The sequence below is a fragment of the Heterocephalus glaber genome, unplaced genomic scaffold (assembly GCF_053883595.1).
Source record: "Heterocephalus glaber isolate CG9 unplaced genomic scaffold, H.glaber_assembly_v1.0 deba00001504, whole genome shotgun sequence".
Lineage (NCBI taxonomy): Eukaryota > Metazoa > Chordata > Mammalia > Rodentia > Bathyergidae > Heterocephalus > Heterocephalus glaber.
The window spans coordinates 30,813,130-30,839,131 of NW_028258324.1; the positions used below are offsets into that span (position 1 = coordinate 30,813,130).

Sequence of the window (26,002 nt, forward strand, 5' to 3'; positions counted from 1 at the left end):
GAATTTTAGATATAGATGATAAGATTGCAATTAGTGACCAGGAAAAGAAAAACTGCCTCACAATTGTAAGGGAACACAAGAAATCAATCCAGCAGCTGCTAGAGGATGCAAAGAAGAATAACATAAGACTGATTGGAGTCAATGAAGAAACAGGAGAGAGTGCAGATGACATAAAAAAGCTGTTTAAAGTGATGGCAGAAAACTTCCCAAGCAGGGGAAAAGAACTTGACATACAGATAAGTGAGGCATATAGGACTCCAGCTAGCCTTGATCAAGAAAAATCTACACATAGGCATATAATAGTTAGGATTCCAGAAACCCAACAGAAGAGCAAAATTCTACAAGCAGTGAGAGAAAAGAAACAAATCACATACAAAGGAAAGTCCATCAGAATCACAGCAGACTTCTCAATGCAAACCCTCAAGGCAAGAAGAGCTTGGAATGATGTATTTCAAGCCCTAAAGGAAAACAGCCTCCAACCCAGATTGATGTACCCTGCAAAACTATCTTTCAAAATTGATGGAGAAATAAGATACTTTCATGATAAAGAGCACCTCAGGAACTTCATGAATATCAAACCAGCACTCCAAAAAATTTTAGACAATACCCTAGGAAAAGACAATGAGGATCACAACCCTAGGAAGCCCAGCAGAATGAATCCACTGGGCATGACAAATTAAATGCAAAGGGAGAGAATCCAACAAAAAGAAAAGTCATGACAAGGCTTTTAAAACTTTTAACTTCATCTCCCTAATGAGTGTATAATTCAATCTTGTTATTGTACTGATTAGTATTTTTCTGATTTTAGAGTTGCACACCTTTCCTTGTGCTGTACTGGCTATTTATTATCTTCTTATGTCTACTTTTTAATTGGGTTTTCTATTAATGAGCTGTAAGAGTTCTTTATATATTCTGGTCATAGGTTATATGCATTGTAAATATGGTCTCTTTAAGGGCTACTTTTCATTTTAACAATGTCATTTAAAGTTCTAAATTTTGATGGAATCTCATTTATCAATGTTTTTCTTTTATACATCATGTTTTTTGTATCCTAGGAAGTTCTTGCCTACCCTAAATTCATAAACATTTTCCCTTATAATTTCTTCTTAAAGTTTTATACTTTTAGTCTTTCATATTTAGGTTCATAGATCCCTTCGAGTTATTTTCCTGTATGGAAATAAAGGGTTGAGGTAAAATTTTTATATATGGATACCAGGTGTTCTAGTGCCATTTGCTGAAAACACTATCTTTTCCTCGGCTCTTGAATTGAGTTTATATTCTATAAAATGTTAATGTTAAATACTCTTTCAAAACTCAGTGGACCATATATGTGTGGTTCTATTTCTAGATTCTCTGTTTTATTCCAATGATCTATATGTCTTTCCTTACACCAACACTGTCTTGATTACTGTAGCTTTAGAAGAAGTCTTAAAATTAGGCACTAAACGACTTCCTACACTGCCTTTTTTGTTGTTGTTTTTGGGGGGTTTTGGGGTTTTTTTCTTTTTACTCTTCTAGGTCCTTTGTACTCCTACATAACTTTTAAATTTCAATATTCAGTTCTTCATTTATAGCAAGTATACATAGATCTGAATTTTTATATATACCTTGTGTTTTCTAATCCTGCTAAATTCAAATACAATTTCCAGGGACTCTTAGAGATTTCTTAGTATTTTCTCTGTAGATGATCATTCCATCTACATATAAAGATTTTGCTTCTACCTTGCCAATCCTATCCTAATTTTGTCATTTTATTGCCAGACTATTTTGGTTTGGGCCTAGGTTTCCAAGTTTAATGGACAGATGAAGAGTAAGCATATCTGCCCTTGTTCCCCACCTTAAGGAGAAAGCATTGTATCTTTCCCATTCATATAAGGCATTCTCACTGGAAGTATGGAGTACCTGTCTTTAATCTGTTGAGAAGGTTCTGTTCTACTTCTAGTCTCCTGATAGCTCTTACCATGAACAGCTCTGGAATTTAGTCCAATATTTTTCTCCAACTAGTGACAAGATCATATGGCTTTTTCCTTTCCTCTCTTAAAATGATGACTTTTGGGGGTGGATCTTCTAGTGCGGAACCAACACTGCCATCCCTATAATAAATCCACTTTCTACATACTGCCAGATCTGACTTCTAATAGTTTGTTTTGTTAAACAAATTTCTATCTATGTTCATACTTTTTTCTTCTATTATCTTTATACAGTTTTAGGATTAGCACAATGCTGAGTTCCTAAAATGAGGGGAGAAGTGTTCCTTCTTTTTTCTGCTTTAAATGTTTGATATAATTTATCAGTTAAAATGTATATGAGCCTGTTGTCATATAGGTAGGTTTTCAAACTAGGAATATACTTTCTTTAATAGGTGCTATTCAAATTTTATATTTCCTCCAGAGTTAGTTTCATTAATTTGTCTTCCAAGGTGCTTCTTAAAAGTTGTCAAATTTATTTCAAAACAGATTTTTGAAATATGCTTTCTATATCCTTTCTAATTCTGTAAAATCTGTGGTAATGTCTCCTAGGTCTTGATATTTTAATTTTAATAATATATAATTGATAGTGTGTAATAGGAAGTAAAGATCTAAAGGAGCAGGGGAAGTGGGAAGGGGGAAAGGAAAGAAGGGAAAAGAAAAAATATGAGAATAGGAAAAAAATGGAAACAAAATCTTTGTGCATAAGGAATGGTGGAGGGGGTGAAGGGAGGGCAGGGGAAAGGGGAAAAAAAAAGAACCAAGATACTCATGTAATGGTACAAGATCTCAATAATGTATGTAAATGTATTTTATAACTAAAATATACCAATTAACTTAATGGGGAAAAAAAATAACCAAGATACATCATGTAAAGGTACAAGATCCCAATGATGGATGTAACTGTATCATATATGTAAAATGTACCAAGAAACTAAATGGAAAAACAAAACTCATTATCAAGTTGTGTATCAGCTATCATTAGCCATGTAACAAATTGCCCCAAGGCTTAGTGATTAACAAATACTTAGTGATTAACAAATACTCAGAAATAAACCTTCATTCTTCAAGATTCAGTTCAAATGCAAAATTCTCTGGGAAATTTATTATTTTGCACAAATCTTTGAGTTAGCCTGGTGCTTTCTCTCCTGCTTCACCAGAACCCAGGCACACAGCTACATTCTGCTGAAACAAAAGGCCCAACAAGTCCTCTCTATGGGGTATGACAGTTGCTGCTGGTTGTTGGCTATGGCTTTTCTCCTTTTCTCCATTGGGCCTTTCATCCTCCAGTTAGTTAAGTTAGCTTCTTGCATGGAAGTTTCAGGACAAAATCTAAGAGGGCAAAGGCAGAAACTATAATCCCTTTTGATACCTGAGCTCTGAAAAATACAGTGTTACTTCAAATTACAGAACTAGCCTGAATTGTAGAAGTGGAAAATATAATCTACCTCAGACTTCTCAGTAATCAACATACCAGTCCTCCATCTTATTGATCATTCCCTTCAGTAATCAACTAGCCTTCTGTTTTCTCTAGGTCCTTTCTACTGTGGCATCTATAGTCTAAGAATGAATGTGAGTTTTTAAATAGGAAGAGGCCCAGGAAAGTAGAAAAACTGAGTTGTTTTTTTACAAAGAACCATCAGTTAAAAGTTGGTTTAGCTAAAACTTTAGGCTACTGACTTTTAACACTATTTACTAAGTGAGTGGGTGTCTGTGCTCATAGACTACAGATCTCGGTAGACTGATTTGTACTCACTCTGAAAAGAGTAAGGCCTTGAGCACTGAAACAAAAACTTCACCTTTGGAAGAAGGTACTTTTGGCTTCTTTATCTCTCATCTCTGAAAAAGATGTCCCTCACTCAGAATCACCCACCTAATATATGTTCACAAAGGTAAGTAATCGACCTTACTTCTTATTTACATCCTGTCTTAGATTGACCTCTTGCAAACACTATATTCACAAGTTCAGCCAAGGAAGGTTTGTGCACAGGATGATGAAGACAGCCTTTCAACATTTGTTAATTTTGCCTTACAGCTGTGATAAAAGAATAACAGATTTAGCAAATATCTCTGAAAACTGGGAACAGGACAAAAGCAAAATGATGATGCTTATGAAATAACTTCACAACAATCTGCAAGTTATTGAATATTCCTTGTTCTAATCACTCAGTTCCAAATTCCGAAAATGCTAGATTCTTATGACAGAAAAAAATCAAAGGTGTCTGGTTGTGACTGTGTGGTCCTGTATTGATTTTTTCCTTTGTGTTACTTCAGCCACCAACTCAACCAGTTGAAATGACAAACTGTCAATAAAATATGCATTTCCCTTTTATAGGGAGATTTCCCTTTTATAGAGGGCATAAAAACATGAAACTTAATAAATGAATGTTTGAATCAGATTGCTCTTATTAATTTAGCTTTCATTTATTTAAAAAATGCCCATGTATTAATCAGTTACAAAAGATGTGTCTAGTAAGCACTTACTCTATGCTAGATTCTCTGTGGCAGTGCAAGAAACGTAATTCCTGGGCCGGGGATTTAGCTCAGTGGTGTCACTGCCTGCCTCATAAGCACAAGCTCCTGGGTTCGATCCCCAGTACCAAAAAATAATAATAATAATTCCTGCTCTCTTAGAGATGATATCATATATGAAAGATAACATGGAAAATATAAAGATCAGTCACTTGGATTCTACATTCCAGGTGCTTTCAGAGACTAGCTAGACAATGACAAATGCAACAGGAGGGAAAAATGGGCTATAGGACTTTCAAAGAATCTGAAATTACTTTGCAGTATAAGGCATAAACAGAGAAAGATTCAAAGACAGAACACTATAAACTGAACTAAAAAATGGATAAAACACTTGCCAGTGAGATAGGACTAGGCTTCTGGATCAAGAATGAGTCCTGACCAAAGAGGTACAGCTGCAGAGTTGACCTCATGAGCCCATGTGGCTAGACAGTTGATTCTAAGAAGAGGAAAAGCAGAAAAGACCATGAAAAAGGGAAGTCATGACCCAAGGCCAATTAAAACCTTTCAGGCCTTAACCAATCAAAAGAATATGATTCTGCATCCATCATGAAATAGATCGTTAAAACTATACAAGACAAAAACTTATACTTTCCCCCACAAAAAAAGAAAATTTATTTTTTTCCCATGATAACTAAAATAATAGCACATTGCCATTTTTAATGCATAATTCAAAATGTCTTATAAATCTCACATCTCCCTTTTCCCCTTATTTTCCCAACCCCTTCTAGTAAGTTGATAAGAAAGCCCAGAAATCTGGCTGGATAAGAAATACCAGTAGGATGGCAAAACCATGAAGGGTCCCTCACCTTAGCCCCATCTCTTCACTATAAAACTCCAAGTAACTCTCCTTTCCCTACACTTTCAAGTTATTGTGGATCTGCGTAGGTTAGTAATAAATCCTTTTACATTGTACATTTTAGGTATGTATGTAGTACTAACATTTGAGTTAACAAGTTTAATTAATTTGTGGGTGGAGGCCCATCCTGTACCTACAGAGTTGCTGTAAAAACATTTCAACACTCCTTTTAATAGGTAATATTCCTTCAAAACCATTCTAGGCCTCTGCTTGTTTCTGACATTGGCGATGCAGCAACCTAAGGCCAGATCACAGAAGATCTTAACAGATCTTACGTGCTAAGTCCATTGGAACTTTAAAGATTTTCTGGTTTGCTTTTGTTTTTTTGTTTGGGGGGGTGTGTCTAAAGAATCTAGCTTTCTTGTAGTTAAGTTCAAGGTAATAGCCACACTAAATTTATAACAGACAAGAGGAAAGGGCTTTGGAGCTGCCCTCCATCCTGCCGCTCCCAGCCCAGAGGAAGGGGTTTCTGGGCTGCCATCCGTCCTGACACTACTGGCCCAGAGGTAGGGGATTCTGAGCCACCGTCCCAATGCTCCTGGTCCAGAGAAGGGGGTTTCCTGGCCACTATCCCTCCCACTGCTCCCAGCCCACAGATAGGGGATCCTGAGCTGCTGTCCCACTGCTCCTGGTACAGAGGAAGGGGCTTCCCAGCCACCATCACTCCCACTGCTCCCAGCCCAGAGGAAAGGGCTTTTGGGCAGCCTTCTGTCCCACTGCTCTCTGCCAAGAGGAACGGGCTTCTGGGCCACCATCCCTACAAACACTGGGGGCCCCTGTCCCACCTCTCCCAGCTCAGAGGAGGTGGTCTGCGTGGGCACCAACAGCACGCCCCTGCCCCCCCCCAGTCGAAATGAGAAAACACGTAAATAAGTCTCAAAACCAGACTTCCAGATCACCTACAGCAACCCCAAAGGGAAATGAGATGGAACACTCTGATACTCATCAACCTGGACCCACTGAACTGGCAACAAAAGAGGATCTGGAAAAAATGAAATCAGAAATAATTTCTCAGATAACAGGAGAAATTGTGCTCCTAGTGCAAGACATGATTAATAAATCTAGAGAGGAGCTGAGGAACATGATGGAATCCCAACATAGGAAACAAACGGAATCCATAAAACAGATGCAATTAGATTTCCAGGACATGAAAAACTCCATTGAAAGTCTACACAGCAGAATGAGCCAATGTGAGGACAGAATTTCAGATATAGAAGATAAGATAGCAATTAATGACCCAGAAAAGAAAAATTGCTACAAAATTATAAGGGAACATGAGAAATCAATCCAGCAGCTGCTAGATGATGCAAAGAAGAATAACATAAGACTGATTGGAGTCAATGAAGAAACAGGAGAGAGTGCAGATGACATAAAAAAATTTCTTCACAGAAGTAATGGCAGAAAACTTCCTGAGCAGGGGAAAAGAACTTGACATACAGATAAGTGAGGCATATAGGACTCCAAATAGCCTTGATCAAAAAAAAAATCTACACATAGGCATATAATTGTTAAGATTCCAGAAACACAACACGAGAACAAAGTTCTCCAAGCAGTCAGAGAAAAGAAACAAATCAAATACAAAGGAAAACCCATCAGAATCACATCAGACTTCGCAACACAAACCATCAAGGCAAGAAGACCATGGAATAATGTATTTTAAGTCCTAAAGGAAAACAGCCTCCAACCCAGATTGATGTACCCTGCAAAACTATCTTTCAAAATTGATGGAGAAATGAGATACTTTCTTGACAAAGAGCACCTTAGGAACTTCATGAATACCAAACAAGCAAAAACTGTCCAAAAAATTTTACACAATATCCTAGAAACAGACATTGACGATCACAACCCCAGGAAGCAAAGCAGAATGAATCCATTTGGCAGGACAAGAAATTAAACATAAAGGGGGAGAACCCAACAAAAAGAAAAAGTCATGGCAATGACAAGTCAATACCTTTCAGTTATAATCATCAACATTATTGGTCTCAATTCACCAATCAAAAGAAATAGACTGGCAGAATGGGTCAAGAAGCAAAATCCAGCAATATGCTGCATGCAAGAAACATATTTAATTCAAAATAAAACTCATAGACTGAAAGTCAAAGGGTGGAAAACAATACTCCATGTGACAGGAGCCCAAAAAAAAGCAGGAGTAGCTATCCTCTTTAAAGATCAAGTAGATTTCAAACCAACACTGATTAAGAAAGATGAAGACGGACACTACATCCTTGGAAAGGGAAGAATCCAAGAGGAAGAGATGACAATCATAAATATCTATGCACCAAACACTAGTGCACCCAACTATATAAAACAAATACTAACAGACATGAAAAGTCATATATGCACCAATACAATTGTACTGGGGGACCTCAACACCCCACTGTCACAAATAGATAGATCAACCAGACATAAAATAAGTAATCAAATACTAGCACTCAATTGAACTCTTGAACAAATGAACTTAACAGATGTTTACAGAGTCTTCCACCCCACCCCACAAAATCAGAATACACATTCTTCTCAGCTGCACATGGGTCATTCTCCAAAATAGACCACATTCTCACACATAGAACATGTTAAGTAAGTGCAAAGGAATTGAAGTTATCCCTTGTATATTATCAGACCATAGTGCGATGAAATTGGAGATCCATACCAAAAGAAACTCAAAAAATGTCATAAACACGTGGAAATTGAACAACACACTTCTGAATAACCAATGAGTCACAGAGGAAATTAAAGAAGAAATCAGACAGTTCCTTCAAGTAAATGACAATGAAAATAAAACATATCAGAATCTATGGAACACAATGAAAGCAGTCTTATTAGCGAAATTAATAGCAGTGAATGCACATATTAGGAAAACAGAATGAGCCCAATTAAACAACCTGATACTAAATCTCAAGCTTCTAGAAAAAGAAGAGCAGGACAACCTCAAAGCTCATACAAGGGAAGAAATTATAAAGATAAGAGCATAAATCGATGCAATGGAGACTAAGAGAATGATACAAAAAAATGAATGAAGCCAAGAGTTGGTTTTTAGAAAGAATCAACAAAATTGACAAACCTTTAGCCAACCTTATCAGAAAAAGGAAAGAAAAGGCCCAAATCCATGCAATTAGTGATGAAAAGGGTGAAAGTACAGCAGATCCAGCAGAAATCCAGAGGATCATCAATACCTATTTCCAGAACCTATACGCCAATAAGATGGACAACACAGAAGAAATGGACAGATTCCTAGATACATATGAATTACCAAAGTTGAACGAAGAAGACCTAAAAATTCTGAACAACCCAATATTAACCAATGAAATTGAAAATGTAATTAAAAACTTAACAACTAAGAAAATCCGGGGCCATGATGGCTTCACTGCTGAATTCTACAAGACATTTAGAGAGGAACTACTGCCACTACTGTTTAAATTCTTCAATGAAATTAAAAGGGAAGCAATACTCCCAAATTCATTCCTGGAAGCAAGCATCACCTTGATCTCCAAAGCAGAGAAAGACCCAACTGAAAAAGAGAACTATAGGCCAATCTCACTAATGAACATAGATGCAAAAATCCTTAATAAGATAATGGCAAATAGAATGCAGCAGATCATCAAGAAGATCATACACACTGATCAAGCGGGATTCATCCCACCGATGCAGGTATGGTTCAACATATGCAAATCAATCAATGTAATACACTATATCAGTAGAGCCAAGGACAAAAAACCATGATTATCTCCATAGATGCAGAAAAAGCATTTGACAAATTCCAACATGCATTTATGGTAAAAACCCTACAAAAGATTGGAATAGATGGTCTCTACCTCAAACTGATAGAAGCCATCTATGAAAAACCAACAGCCAATATCATACTAAATGGTCAAAAACTGAAATCCTTCACACTCAAATCAGGAACAAGACAAGGATGTCCACTATCACCACTCTTGTTCAATATAGTTCTGGAAACATTAGCCACAGCAATTAAACAAGAAAAAGAAATAAAAGTAATAAAGGTAGGAAATGAAGAAGTCAAATTTTCCTTATTTGAAGATGACATGATACTCTATATAGAAGACCCCAAGAACTCCACCAAAAGTCTTCTAGACTTAATAACCAAATTCAGTCAAGTAGCTGGTTACAAGGTCAATGCACAAAAATCAATAGCTTTCCTCTACACGAATGACAGACTCACTGAGAGAGAAATAGGGCAAATAATTCCTTTCACAATAGCATCCAAAAAACTGAAATACCTAGGAATCAACCTAACAAATGAAATCAAAGACCTCTTCTCTGAAAACTATAGCACTCTGAAAAGAGAGATTGAAGATGATATCAGAAAATGGACAGACATCCCCTGCTCCTGGGTAGGAAGGATTAATATAGTGAAAAAGGCCATACTTCCAAAACTGCTATATAGATTTAATGCAATTCCAATTGAGATCCCAGCAGCATACTTCATGGACCTTGAGAAAACTATTCAAAAATTCATTTGGAACAAGAAGAGACCCAGAATAGCAAAAGCAATTCTAGGTAACAGAGACATGGCAGGGAGTATCACAATCCCCAACCTGCAACTATACTACAAAGGTACTGTGATAAAAACAGCATGGTACTGGCAAAGAAACAGACCTGAGGATCAGTGGAATAGATTAGAAGATGCAGAAACAACTCCAGACACACTCAGCCACCTCATCTTTGAGAAAGGAGCCAAACACCCTCACTTGAGGAAAGGTAGCCTCTTTAATAATTGGTGCTGGAAAAACTGGGTTTCAACTTGCCAGATATTAAAACTAGACCTATATCTCTCACTATGCACTAAATTAAAATTGAAATGGATTGCAGATCTAAATATTAAAATAGAAACACTAAACTGGCTCTAAGAAAGATTAAGTCGAACTCTTGAAGACATTGGCATAGGAAAAGATTTCATGAACAAAAACACAGTGGCATGTGAACAAGCACAAAGAATCAACAAGTGGGATCTCTTCTTATTAAAAAGCTTTCACACTGCAAGAGAAACCACCAACAGCATAAACAGATAACCCACAATGTGGGAAAAATTTGGGTTTCAACTTGCCAAAGTTTAAAACCAGACCTATATCTCTCACCGTGCACTAAACTAAAATTGAAATGGATTAAAGATCTAAATATTAAAACAGAACCACTAAACTGGCTGGAAGGGAAGTTTGGTAGAACTCTTGAAGACATTGACATTAGAAAAGATTTTATGAACAAAACCTCAGTTCCCCATGAACTAGCTCAAACAATGAACAAGTGGGATCTCTTATTTAAAAGCTTCTGCACAACAAGAGAAACCACCAACACCGCATTGAAATCTACAGCACTCTGAAAAAAAGAGATTGAAGAAAATATAAGAAAATGAAAGACATCCCCTGTTCCTGGGTAGTAACAACAAATATAGTGAAAATGGCCATATTTCCAAAACTGCTACATAGATTTAATGCAATGCTGATTGAAATCCCAACAGTATATTTCACAGAACTAAAGAAAATAATCCAAAAATTCATTTGGAACTAGGAGAGACCTAGAATAGAAAAAGCATTTCTAGGCAACAGAAACATGGCAGGGAGTATCACAATCCCCAACTTCAAACTATACTTGAAAGACACTGTGATAAAAAGAGAGGTTAGGTGGAATTCTTGAAGACACTGGCATAGAAAAAGACTTTATGAACAAAAGCTCAGTAGCAAGGGAACTAGCACAAAGAATCAACAACTGGGATATCATCTTATTAAAAAGGTTCTGTACTGCAAGAGCAACCACCAACAGAGCTAAGAGACAACCTACAAAGTGGGAAAAAAATATTAGCAGCTGTTCCTTAGACAAAGGACTATTATCTAGAATATATAAAGAACTTTAAAACAATCTGACTTCCCAAATTTAAAGACCCAATTCAAATATGGGCATCTGAAATGAACAGACATTTCTCAGACAAAGAAGCAAAAGCAGCAAATAAATATATGAAAAAAATGTTCAGCATTACTGGTCATTTGAGAGATGCAAATGTAATCAACACTGAGATTCCACCTCACTCCAGAAAGAATGGCTGCTATCAAGAAATCAAACCAACAAATGTTGGCCAGGTGGTCGGGAGAAAGGAACCCTTCTCCATTGTTGGTGGGAGGGCAGACTGGTGCAACCACTGTGAAGGTCAATATGGAGATACCTCAAAAACTAGCATTAGAGGTCCCATTTGACCCAGCTATTCCTCTGCTGAGTATCTTCCCAAATGAATTAAAAGAATCATACCACAGTGATATATACACACTCATGTTTATAGCAGCACAGTTTGTAATAACTAAAGCTTGGAAACAGCCCAAGCACCCATCAACTGGAGGCTGGATGAAGAAAATGTGGGGGTTTTTTATAAAATGGAGTACTACTCACCCATAAAGAATGAGAAACTAGAGACTTTTATATCTAAATGGATGCACATTCAGACCATACCCTTAAGTAAAATAAATAGGACACACGTGTGTAAATACTGAATAGTTTCTCTGGTGTTAGAAACTGAAAGTGTATGTAAGGATTAAAATGAATAATTGATAATGTGAAATAGGAAGAAAAGGTCCAAAGGGGTAGGGGACGTGGGTGGGGTAGAGGAAAGGAAAGAAAATAAAGGAAAAATTATGACTAAAGGAAAAAAATGGAAACAAAGTCTTTGTAAGTAGGGATGGGTGGAGGAGTTGAAGTGAGGGCAGGGGAATGGGGAAAAAATATGAACCAAGATAGATTATGTAAAGGTACAAATTTTCAATGATGAATGTCATTATATTACATACCTAAAATGTACCAATAAAATTAATAATAAAAAAAGAAAAAAATATGATACAAATTTCTTACTTTCCAGCTTCTTTTCTCACCAGTTCACTCATTTCAAGGTGCTCTTGCCCTTTCTGCAGCACTAAAATCATTTTTAACACGGTCAACAAAGACTTTTATGCTACTGAGCCTACTGAACACTTGATTTGTCATCTTACTCAAAAGTATTTGATATGCAGCACCTTGACTTCCTCCCTTATTTTTTCTTCTGTTACATCATACTCCTCTAACTTACCTCCCTCTGCTTCTCCGATACTTTCCAATCTTGCTTCCTTTTCTTTCCCTTGTTTTTAAATACTGGATATCCTTGAAACCCAGGCCAAAGTCCTTATCTTTCCCATACTCCTCTCTGAACCTGGTAAAATTCACCTATTCTCAGAGTTTGAAATGCTATAATTCTTACCATGACTTCAGAAATTACAGTTCTGAGGTCACACTCTGGGCTGCAGAGCTGTATTTCACACTGCAAACCTGGGTGTCATGTAGGCCTCAAGGCAGTGTGTACAAATCAAAGCCACCATCTTCCACCAAATTCTGCTCTTCATCTAATACTTCCTTATTACTGTTAAATGACACTACCATCTACCCAGTTCATCTCAACTGTACACTATATGTTAGCCCTGTCTTCTCAATACTACCTCCAGCTAATCACAAATGCATTCCTATCTGTCCATTTCCATTGACACAATATCTGTCCAATTCATTGTGGTCTTCTTCCTTCTAATCTTTTCTCAACATTGCAAGTAGAGTAATTCCTTTTAAATATAAGCTTCTTTAAGTCATCATCTAAGATTAAACTCACCAAAAGCTTTACATTATTTTCAAGATAAAAAAATGACATCTTGGCCAACAAGGCCTTTTTAGCATCTGGTCCCTGTCTCTCCCACTTGTCTTGCACCATCTTCCTCATGCTTACTTTAATCCAGGCACCGAGGAACCAACCTGCCTCAGAGTCTTTACATCTGCCTCAGTTCCCTCATCTACAGAGTGGAGTACATGAAAAGATAAAGAAAGTTAATGCAAGTAAAATAGTTACAAGGGTGCCTGGGATACAGTGTATGTTCAATAGATGTTGGCTTCATTATTTTTATTGCTGTCACTTTCATTGCTACCATTATTTTTTTCAAGAAGAACTCTTCTGACTCATATTGCTCTCTCCAATCCTCCCAGTGTATGCTCTCGTAATATTTCAAACTTCACTAGATTTAATTAAACTATAACTCATTAAAAATTTCTATATCTACAAAATTACAAGTTTCAGGATGTCAGGTACCACACTGCATTGTTCAGTACTATATAGGCAAGTCTAGGGCATGTGTGGTGCATATTAGGTTTATAAGATATAATGTCAAATGAATAGAAGAGTGAATGAATGACATTCCACTATCCATTAGTTTATTTTTTGTCTGAAACTTTCAGAGCACTCAGTCTTTTCCCATAACTGATTTAGCCCCCTTGGATAGTGTCAGAGGAAGGAATTTATCTTCCTGGGTCCTTTAATGAATTGAATTATATCCACCAAAAGAGGTGTTGAAGCTTAAACTTCCAGTTCCTGTGCATCTGACCTTATTTTCAAGGTATTTGTAGATGCAATCAAGTTAAGGTGAGATTATTAGAGTAGATTATTGGGTTTTGGATTAATCCCTAATCCACTATGACTAGTGTCTTTATAAAAGGTGAATCTCAACACAGAGAAGAGAAGTTTTTGTGAAGACACAGAGAGAAGATTGAAGACAGAGACAGATTGAAACTATGTGGCCCAAGCTGATGAATGCCTGTAACTGACTACTAGAAACTGAAAGAGATTTAAAAAAAAGAAGAGCCCCCCCACTAGCAGCTTTAAGATGGAGCATGGCCCTGAAACCCTCAACTTCTAGCTCCAGAATGATGAAGAATAAATAAATAAATAAATTTCTGTTGTTTTGAGCTACACTATTTATACCACTTGGTTACAGCACAGAAACTAATACAGGTCCTTTCAGGGAAAAAAAAAAAAATGGGTAAGTTAAGATGTGGAGAAAGTGAACAGACCTCAGAACCATCTCTCAACGATCTTTCTTGCCTTTTTTTCCCCTTCTCGTGCAGGAAAGTCTCTTCACTAGAAGTCCAGGAGCTCCGAACAGTGAGTCAGGTGTGCATTCCCTCCAGGTCCTGCACCTGGCTCCCCAGGCAATCAGGACTTTCCTGACAGGGAAACAGCCTGTGACTCTTTGATGTCCAAACAGTGGATAAGCCAGACTGACTCTCATGAACGCCATTGTCTGCCTGAGATTCTAGCCACTCCCTGGCCCTTGGCTGAAAATGTGTCTTTATAATGGATTCAACAAGCTGATTATGGAATAATTAATTCCATATTAAAGAGCTTTCTTGCTCTCTGCAAGTCAGCAAGCACTGGTGAGTCTGAAAATGCTTGAAAGGCCAGCTCAGAGAATGGTGTGTTTTCATCTGTGTTGTTCAAAGCATGCAGCAATAATATACATTTAGTCAATTGGTGGAAGGAAAGTATTCGTTCTGTCAGCTTTTGTGTGCTCAATGATTACAGAACTGCCAACATTATTCCCACCAGGTCACATGTCTGCTTGGCAATCTCTTATCCATTTGCATTTTTCAGTGATTTTCCAATAGTATAAGAAATCTATGAGTGCTGTCCATATTGTTTGAATTATTGCACCTGCTATCTTATCACTGATAAGCCTGAATTCAGATATAATCAGAGCCATTTGTTAAATATGAATAAAAACATAAGTTTGACAAAATAGCATAAAAACATGATCTTATTTCTACCAATACACATACACACACAAAGAGCATTAGAAATATTCTCATGCCACTCTTGAAATATGTTTTATAAAGTATTCATAATTAAAAGAATAAAACATTAGCTGTTTAGAATTAATGATCCACAGAGAAATCTTTCAGATGGATCTTATATGAATGAAATAACTAGTATTAATTATTGAGCAAATTTCAAAACTCAAAAGCTCTATATCTACCAAAAAGACAATTTCACCCTAAGAAAAGTACATGAGACACTTTCATCTGTATCTCTTCATGAGTCAAAATATATTGATATTCCCTTCAAAAGAACTGGATTGTGAAAAATAAAAGAGCACTTCCCCTTGTGAAATCTTAATGCGACCTTTAAACAGTGAAGTCAGTTCCATCTCATTTACATATAATTTGCTTTTGCTTGAAACCCTTTATCAAGTCCACAAGGAGGCTTGGATGTTTGGATTGGAGAGTTACATTTGTAAAAGTGGAAGTGATTCCTAGGGTTTTTATGCACTTGTTCATTTATCCATCTCTATAGTAGCTACTGACTGATCCCTCTCATCTAACTTTCTACAACAAAATTACCAGCCTGATGATTCCAAACTAGAGATCTTTGATAATTGCAAGGCCATTAATTTATTAAAACATGTTTAAAGCTTCATTTGAAACCAAGCATTACCTGTTGTCAGAATAAGTAATTTACTCTACAAATAATTTTAAATATAATAGAAATTGCTATGATTAAAATAAAATTATTTTTTAAAGTTACAGAATTCTCAGTAGTTTCAAAATATTTTAATTATCATAGAAAGCAATTACTCCTGTGTAACAGTTAAAATATCATAAATCTACATTTAGTCACTAATAGCTACTAATTATTGAATACTTATTATGTTTTAGGAATTATGTTAGGCACTTAACCATTATCTCATTTAATTTTCAGGGACCCATTGTACTGTTAATAAATCACAGAGTATTGGATTTAGCCAGAAAGCCTATTTCTCTCAAAGAAGCTTATTTCTCTCAAAAACTGGGGCTAGAATCCTAAAGTAGAGTAAATATAACCCAGTTAGTCTAAAGTAGGGTCAACACCATCTCCAGCACTGCAAAATATGGAATCATCATTGATATACTGAGGCAGCTCGTGTAGGCCTCATGCAAACTGTTATATATCTAGCAATTTTGCAAGCCAATTGTTAAAATTGCTAATTTGATCTTGGCCGTGAAATATTTTCACAATAGAAATCAGTAAGCAGTGCAAAAAAGGGGGGCTTTCTACTTCCTACATCCCACTACACAGGAAAGTGCTATACAAGCACACCTTTGGAGATACAAAAAGATTCCAAGAATTTCTTCAATTTTATTTTGGTTCAAATGGACCAGAATAAGTTGTCTTCTCAAAAGTCTATTAAAAGCAATTATAGGCACACTTGAAAAGTAAAGAAAGTTTGTCTGCGATACTAATTCTAACATCTCACCTCTGTATTCTTGTATGCAGAAGGCCTTGAATGCATACATCTGGCTTTTCAGAACATCAAACAATCAACCTTCAAAGCCAAAAGAGTAAGATCAAAACTTTATTCTTAAAAAAGTAATTTTTAACTTTATTCTTCCCTAGGACTTTGTCATTTCTGTGTAATGTCAGACCACAAAATCTACTTTCATACATTGTTTTCAAACTTTTTACTATTCTCCATTTTTTTGAGTCAAAAATGTTTTTTGGGCCCTGCTGGAGACCCCCATTCACACGGATGCCAGCAGCCCGCACCCAGCCAGAGACAGTGCCCCACAGCATCTGAATCCGCAGAGCAGAGGTGCCAGGGGGACATAAAGACCATGGATACAAGCCCCAGAAGATAGAGCAGAAGTAAACAACAGAGAGGACCTTTCTGACACTCCTCAATGAAAATTGAAGCCCACTGGGAAAGTGAAGAAAATCTCTTCAATAAAAGCACACTGGACCATCCTGGTTGGTAAGTTGGTGGGATCAGCACCTCCCATAGAAACCCAGACTCCCATAGGGGGCAGGACAGCTAGAACCTGCAGTGGAACCTTTCAGAGTTTAATCCTACAGGAGGTCAGGGACCTCAACTTGGACCTTGCAGCCAGAAATCAGCCTGAATCTCAATAGACTACACCTGGCTTGCTCAGGACTAATAGACTTAGACCCACACACTGCTCCCCACATTGCTTACCAGGACAGGAGAGACATATCCTGAGGGAGACCTTTTGTTTGTTTGTTTGTTTTGTTTTATGTATTTTTTCTCTTTTCTTTTTCTCTCTCTCTATACCTTCTGGCTCTATATTTATCTCCCTCTTTGCTCCTGTTCCTGTCCCATTCTGAATTTCTCTCTCTCTCTCTCTCTCCCTCCCTCCCTCCCTCTCCCTCCCTCTCCCTCCCTCTCCCTCTCTCTCTCTCTCCTCTCGACTGTCAGTTTTATAGGAAGGTGAATAAAATTTCTAGCTTCCCTATTGTTTTGGGGGGGGGTTGTTTGGTTGGTTATTTTATTTTTTTGGTACTGGGGATCACACTCGGATCCTTGCACTTGTGAGGCAGGCGGCTGAACCACTGAGCTAAATACCCGGCCCACTTCCTCATTGTTGTCAGTTTGTTCTGTACTTGTCTCTGTTCTTTTTCTTTGTCTTCTCCTCCTGTCTTCAACAGATCTCCACAATTTGCATGATCTTCCCCTTTCCTCTAGCCTCACCTCTAACCTTTCACACTCCCACTATCTCTCCACCCCTTCCTCCCCAATCCCTGCTAAATCCTTATGCCGAAGGGTAAATTTGCCATATTGAAGGATTTACTTACTACAAACATATTTTCAGCTGGCCCTAGATTTTAATCTAGCTCTTGTGGTTAAAGGTGACATTAACTGCTACCACAAATTGTCATTTTCTAAACTGTGTTTGATGCTGATTGGGTCAATTGGGCCAAGGTGTTGTGATTGATCTAATCAGTTGTCCTCCCTGATATACTGAAAACAAGATTGCCTAAGAGTCATTAGAGACTCAAAGCCTAAAACGTCTAGCTATAACTGGAAGATATCTCAGAGAAGCAATTACTCCATAGGGGCTCTAAACACCAGTAATAAAGATACTGAAAATAAGAAATATTGGAGTATCAGCCCAGGAATTAAAGTGAAAAACAGCACCAACAACAGAATTAAAAATGAGAAGACACCTTGGGAGGACACAAACCCAGACTTCCAGGTCACCAAAGGCAAATTCTGGGGAAAACGCAGTAGAAAAATATGGCAATCAACCACCTGGACACCCTGAACTGATAGCACAGAAAATAACAAAACAGATGAATGAGACTCTAGAAAAATTCAAAACAAAAGTAATTTCTCAGATAACTACAGAGATGGTGAGCAGAGTGAAAGACATGATTAGAGGCTCTAGAACAGAAACAGATAAAAAATAGATGAGCTCAGAACTATGCTGGAAGCCATGAATGCTCAACATAAGAAAGAAATGGAAACCATGATCACCCAACATACAAAAGAAATGGAATCCATGAAACAGATTCAAACAGATATCCAGATTAAAAACTCCACTGAAAGTATCCACAGAAGATTGAGTGACTGTGAAGATAGAATATCAGACATACAAGACAGGATTGCAGTTAAGGACCATAAAAACAGAGATTTCTTCAAAATGGTAAGGGACCACGAGAAATCAATACAGCAGCTGTTAGATGATACAAAGAAGAATAACATAAGACTGATAAAAGTCCATGAAAAATCAGGAGAAAGTACAAATGACATTAAAAAAAACTGTTCACAGAAGTAATAGTCAAAAACTTCCCAGACAGAGGTAGAGAATGGGACATGCAGATAAGTGAGGCATATAGAACTCCAACTAGCCATGATCAAAAAATGCTACACCTAGACATATAATAGTCAAGATCCCAGAAATGCAACAGAAGAATAAAATCCTACCAGCAGTTAGAGAAAAGAAACAAATCACATGCAAAGAAAGCCCATCAGAATCACAGCAGACTTCTCAACACAAACCCTCAAGTTAAGGAGAGCCAGCAGTGAAGTATTTCAAGCCCTAAAAGAAAATAACTTCCAACCTAGACTGTTGTATCCTGAAAAATTATCTTTCAAAACGGATGGGGAAATTAGATACTTCTACGACAAAGAACACCTGAGAAATTTCATGAACAGCAAACCAGCACTCCAAGCAATTCTAAACAATGTCGTAGAAAAAACCAATGAAGGTCACAACTCCATGAGGCTCAACAGAGGGAAGCCACCAGGCAAGGTAAGAAACTAAAGGGTAAGGGGGAAAAATAAGAAATAAAAGAGCCAACAAAAATAAAACATCATAACAAGAATGAGTCAGTATCTATCAATTATAACCATCAATGTTAATGGCCTCAATTCACCAGTCAAAAGAAACAGACTGACAGAATGGATTAAGAAGCAAAATCCAACAATATGCTGTATATAAGAAACACACCTAACTCAAAAAACATTCATAGACTGAAAGTAAAAGGATGGAAAACAGTTCTCCATGCAACAGGAACCCGGAAAAAGCAGGGGTAGCAATCTTATTTGTAGACAAAATAGATTTCAAACCAAAACTAACTAAGACAGACAAAGATGGTCACTACATCTTTGTGAAGGGAACAACCCAAGAGGAAGAGATGACAATCACAAATATCTATGCACCAAATATGAATGCCCCCAACTATAAAAAACAAATATTAATGGACATGAAAAACCAAATAAGCACTAATAACCAAATAAGCACTAATTATAGTGGGGGACCTCAATACCCCACTGTCAAAAATAGATCATCTAGACAAAAAAATCAACAATGAAATTCTAGAACTGAATCGAGGTTTTGAACAAATGGACTTAATAGACGTCTACAGAGTGTTGACCCCACAGAATCAGAACATACATTCTTTTTGGCTGCACATGGGTCATTCTCCAAAATACACCATATGCTAGCTCATAGGACATGTTTAAGTAAATGTAAAAGAATGGAAGTTTCCTGCTCTATATTATCATACCATAGTGTAATAAAATTGGAGATGAATAGCATGAGAAACTGCAAAAAACCCACAAACACATGGAAATTGAATAACACTCTCCTGAACAACCAATGGGTCACAGAGGAAATTAAAGAAGAAATTAGACAGTGTCTACAAGTAAATAATAATGCCAGTACAACATACAGAAATCTATGGGACACAATGAAAGCAGTTCTATAAGGGAAATTCATTGCAGTGAATGCCCATATTAGGCAAACAGAGAGAGCTCTAATAAACTATCTAATGCTGAACTTCAAGCTTCTAGAAAAAGAAGATATAACAAACCCAAAGCTCATACAAGAGAGGAAGTTATAAAGATCAGAGCAGAAATCAATTCAATAGAGACTAAGAGAATAATACAAAAAAATCAATGAATCGAAGAGTTAGTTTTATGAAAGAATAAATAAAATCAATAAAACCTTAGCCAACCCTATCAAAAAAAAGGAAAGAAAAGGCTCAAATACATGCAATTAGGAATGAAAAAGATGAAGTCACAACAGAACCAGCAGAAATCCAGAAGATCATCAATACCTATTTCGAGAACCTGTACTCTAATAAAATGCAAAACATAGAAGAAATGGACAGATTCCTGGATACATATGAATTACCAACATTAAAAGAAGAAGATATAAAATTCTAAACACTCCAATTACAATCAGTGAAATTGAAAAAGTAATTAAAAATTTACCAACAAAGAAAAGACCAGGTCCTGATGGCTTCACTGCTGAATTCTAGAAGACATTTAGAGAAGAACTATCACCATTGCACTTTAAACTCTTCAATAAAACTGAAAGGGAAGCAATACTTCCAAATTCATTCCTGGAAGCAAGTGTTACTTTGATTTTAAAACCAGGGAAAGACCCAACCGAAAAAGAACTACAGGACAATCTCCCTAATGAACATAGATGCAAAAATCCTCAACAAGATACTGGCAAACAGAATATAGAAGGTCATCAAGAAGATCATACACCCTGACCAAGTCAGATTTATCCCAGGGATTCAAGGATGGTTCAACATAAGTAAATCAATAAATGTAACACAGTATATTAACAGAGCCAAGGAGAAAAACCATATGATCATCTCAATTGATGCAGAAAAAGCATTCAACAAAATCCAACACCCATTCATGATAAAACCCTACAGAAAATTGGAATAGACGGTCTTTATCTCAACCTGATTATGGCTATATATGAAAAACCAACAGCCAACATCATACTAAATGGTCAAAAACTGAAAACCTTCATGCTAAAATCAGGAACAAGACAAGGATATCCACTATCACCACTCCCATTCAGTATAGTTCTGGAAACATTAGCCATAGCCATTAGACAAGAGAAAGAAATAAAGGGAGTAAAGACATGAAAGGAAGAAGTTAAACTGTCATCATTTGCTGATGATATGATACTCTACATAGAAGACCCAAAAAATTCTGCCAAAAGACATCTACACTTAAGTGACAGATTCAGTAGAGTAGCTGGATACAAGGTCAACACTCAAAAAACAATAGCCTTCTTGTACACAAGTAATAGACTCACTGAGAGAGAGATTAGGGAAACAATTCCCTTCACAATAGCATCCAAAAAATGAAATATCTAGGAATCAATCTAACACAGAAAGCAAAAGTCCTCTATACTGAAAAACTACAGCACTCTGAAAAAAGAGATCGAAGAGGATATAAATATGGAAAAACATCCCTTGTTCCTAGGTAGGAAGAACCAATATAATGAAAATGGCCATACTTCCAAAACTGCTATATAGATTTAATGCAATGCTGATTGAAATTCCAACAATATATTTCACGGAACTAGAGAAAACAATCCAAAAATTCATATGGAACCAGAAGAGTCCTAGCATAGCAAAAGCAATTCTAGGCAACAGAAACATGGAGGAGGTATCACAATCCCCAACTTGAAACTATACTACAAAGCTACTGTGATAGAAACAGCAAGGTAGTGGCAAAGAAACAGACCTGAGGATCAGTGGAATAGATTAGAAGATGCAGAAACAACTCCAGACATACTCAGCCACCTCATCTTTGACAAAGGAGCCAACCACTCTCATTGGAGGAAAGATAGCCTATTTAATAAATGGTGTTGGAAAAACTGGATTTCAACCTGCCAAAGATTAAAACTAGATCCATACCTATCACCATGCACTAAACTAAGATCAAAGTGGATTAAAGATCTAAATATTAAGATAGAGACACTATACTTGCTGGAAGATAAGTTAGGTAGAACTCTTGAAGACATTGGCATAGGAAAGGACTTTATCAACAAAACCTCAGTAGCATGGGAACTAGCACAAAGAATCAACAACTAGGATCTCATCTTATTAAAAAGCTTCTGCACTGCAAGAGTAACCACCACCAGAGCTAAGAAACAACCTACAATATGGGAAGAAAATTTTAGCAGCTGTACCTCAGACAAAAGACTACTATCTGGAATATACAAAGAACTTTAAAAAATCAGACCTCCCAAAATTAAAGACAAAAAAGTAAAAGCAGCAAATAAACATATGAAAAAATGTTCAACATCACTGGTCATCTGAGAGATACAGATGAAAACACTGAGATCCCACCTCACCCCAGAAAGAATGGCTGCTATCAAGAAATCAAACAACAACAAAGGTTGGCAAGGTTGTGGGGAGAAAGGAACCCTTCTCCATTTTTGGTGGGAGTGCAGACTGGTGCAACCACTGTGGAAATATGTATGGAGATACCTTAAAGAACTACGACTAGAGGTCCCATTTGACCCAGTTATTCCCCTGCTGGATACCTTCCCAAAAGAATTAAAAGAATCATACCACAGCGATATATGTGCACCCATGTTTATGGCAGCACAGTAATAGCTAAAGCTTGGAAACAGCCCAAGTGCCCATCAACTGGAAACTGGATAAAGATGTGGGGTTTTTTTATAAAATGGAGTACTATTCAGCTATAAAAAACAAGAAACTAGAGACATTTATAGCTAAATGAATGCATATTGAGGCTATACTTTTAAATGAAATAAATAGGACACACGTGTAAATACCAAATAGTTTGTCTAGTGAGAGAAACTGAAAGTGTAAATAAGGATTAAAACAATTAAAATGAATAATTGATAATTAGAAATAGGAAGAAAAATTCCAAAGTGGTAGGGGATGTGGGAGGGGAAGGGGAAAGGAAAGAAGGGAAAGGAGAAATCAAGAGAAAAGGAAAAAATGGAAACAAAGCCTTTGTAAATAGGGAAGGGTGAAGGAAGTGAAGAGAGGACAGGAAATGGCTGATTCTCACCCATAAGGCTGTGGTCAACTTCTTGGTCCTTCTCTTCAAGGAGATTCCCCACATGATGTTAATCTGGGGAATGACACCCATCCTGGGAAACAAGGGATGTAAACTTGTCTATTATATCCACAGAGTGGTCCATGGCCTTTCTCTCTGTAACACTTGCCTCTTGAGCAACTTTCAGGCCATCGCCATCAGCCCCAGAGCTGGAGGGTGGGTGGGGCCCAAAGACCGAGCTTGGAAGAAAATTAGTTTCTCCTGTGTTCTGTGTTGGATCTTCAACTTGCTGATAAATACCTTTATTCCTATATATATTGAAGACCTTCAACACAACCACAATTCTACCATGGTACGGGATTTTGGTCTATGTTCTTCCAGAAATTCTGGCACATTTGCTCCAAAATACACATTTCTAATGACACTGGCAGATGTTGTGTTCCTGGGACTCATGGTTTGGGCCAGTGCCTATATGGTACTTCTCCTATATAGACATCAGCGGTGAGTGAAGCATATTGACAGCATCCACATCTCCCACAGATTCTCCCCAGAGGCAAAAGCCACTCAAACCATCCTGCTTATAGCAAGCACTTTCATTTTTCTTTATTCAATAAATTCTTCTTTCATAATTTATGTCGCATTTTTCAAATCTTTCTTGTGGCTGAAGCATACTATTATTTTTCTGGCATCCTGTTATCCTACCATCAGCCCCTTGATACTGATGTTTCAAGACTCTCAAGGACCAACTTGCTGCTGTTACATAGTTAAAGAAAACTCCAAAATTGCTTGTGGTTCCATTCACAATGATTATTCAGTTATTAAAACAAAAACATGTGGGTTTTTAGAACATTAAAGATATAACCCCAACCTATAGATGGTAAAATTTTTGTATGATATTGACTCAAACATGTAAGAGTCTTCTACTGAACTCAGAAGGCAGACAATCAACCAAAGAAACACAGTTTGTGTGTGTGTACATTATCCTGATACTTGCTGGTTGGAAATTTCCTTTCAAATACTTTTTGCAACCATGAAAGAAGTTTGAGTAAAAAAATCTGGAGATATGTTAGTATTTTAAAGCGTTTATTATGGCAATTACTACATAGGATGCAGTAGCATGGTTTATATTTATATGCAGTAATGATTTTGTGTACCTACTATGCTGTAACCCATGAAAATTCATTTATTTGCTGTTAAGCTTTGGTTATTTACATGTGAAATCAATAAATTGTATCCTATGAGATTATTTTGCAAAATAATCACCATGAGGCAGGATTTTCAGAAAGGTAGAAAAAAATGTTTTTTTGTCTCAAACATAAAGTACAGTACTTGGTAGGGGCCAGAGTAAATATTACAGGCTGTTTGTTCATTTACTCTGTCACATATTTGGTTTCATGGTTTCACTACTAAGTGAAAGTCAGAGAAGTTGAAAATGGCCTGCTGACAGTGGCCAATGCCTTTGCAATATCAGCATTTTAAAATCTTCAACAAAGACTCTCCCTTAGTAAACCCAAGCCCTTTCTGTTAGATGTACTGAATGTCAAAACAACATTATTAAACTATGATTTCATGCTACTATAAATTTCAAAGAATTGTTCTGGTTTTTAAATGAGGCACACCATGTGCTCATTCATCCAGATGAAGGGAGATGGAGATCACAGCTCAGTGGGCTGGATGGGTTTAGCAAGATGCATCCTGTCCATCAATATCCCCCAAATCTACTCTCACTGGTAGTTTTTCATGCATGAGGTACTTTTTCATGATTAATGAGGAGTAGTTTTAGCACAAATAAAAATCGCAGCAAGCCACCTACTCATCAATGAGCAATATTCTTTTGCAGCTGTGTTGCCAAAGAATAATTCATTTATGAGAGCAAAGAAACAGACATTGTAGAAGTTGAAATGTTTATGTAATAAGAGAGCAGGACAAATTACTATAAAATCCCCTTCTTAAGAATTAAGAATTGATCAACTATCCTTAGAACACAGTTTAATAACTACCTTTGATTTGGTACACTATCACAAATTTCCATTTAATCTTTAAATCTATACTATTAGCAATTTTTATGCTTAATCTTATTTTGACAAGATCCCAACATTCCCCCATGGTGGAGTTCACTAATCATGGGTTATCACATGTGGCATAATAACTAGAAAATTTTCCACAGTATATAAAACAAATATTTTCAGATGTGAAACAACACTGTACATTGACAAAGTACATCTCTGAACTTTGGTGAAGTCTTGTCAGAGAAAGAGAAACAAATGAGAGGAGCCCACAACTGACCTTTATTGACTCAGATTGCCTCCTGAGGGTACATTTTGAACCACATGATATAGGGCAGAAATTAAGCAGAGCGCAAGGGTCTTGCTGAAATTAGGAGGCAGAAATTAGAGGTGTGCAATGTGGCAGTACCTGGAATTTGAGGGGCAAAGAGAAAACTAAACAGAGAAAGCTCCAGAAATCAACCTAATTGACTCCTTAAATCTGACTGAATACTAAGTTGTGCATACACAGACTGAGATCATAGGAAACTAAGTGAAGTACACCCCCTGGGCAGAGACTTCTGAGTTCTGATCAGTCCATGGAGGGTACTTTCAAACCCGTAGGACATTCGGAAGAGACCCCAAAAAGACAAAAGCTAGTTCAGTAAAGTCTATTTTAAACTTCTCTGAGCAACTACTAAAAATGACTCAGTAGGATCAAGTTGATCTTGGCATGCATTACGTGCCTGA

The 26,002-nt window shown here is 37.0% G+C and overlaps 1 pseudogene; it reads left to right on the forward strand.

Moving 5' to 3' along the window:
• LOC101711818 (vomeronasal type-1 receptor 4-like) overlaps positions 1 to 24,120 on the forward strand; it is a 110,658-nt pseudogene extending 86,538 nt beyond the window's left edge.
• Positions 24,121 to 26,002: the final 1,882 nt, after the last annotated feature.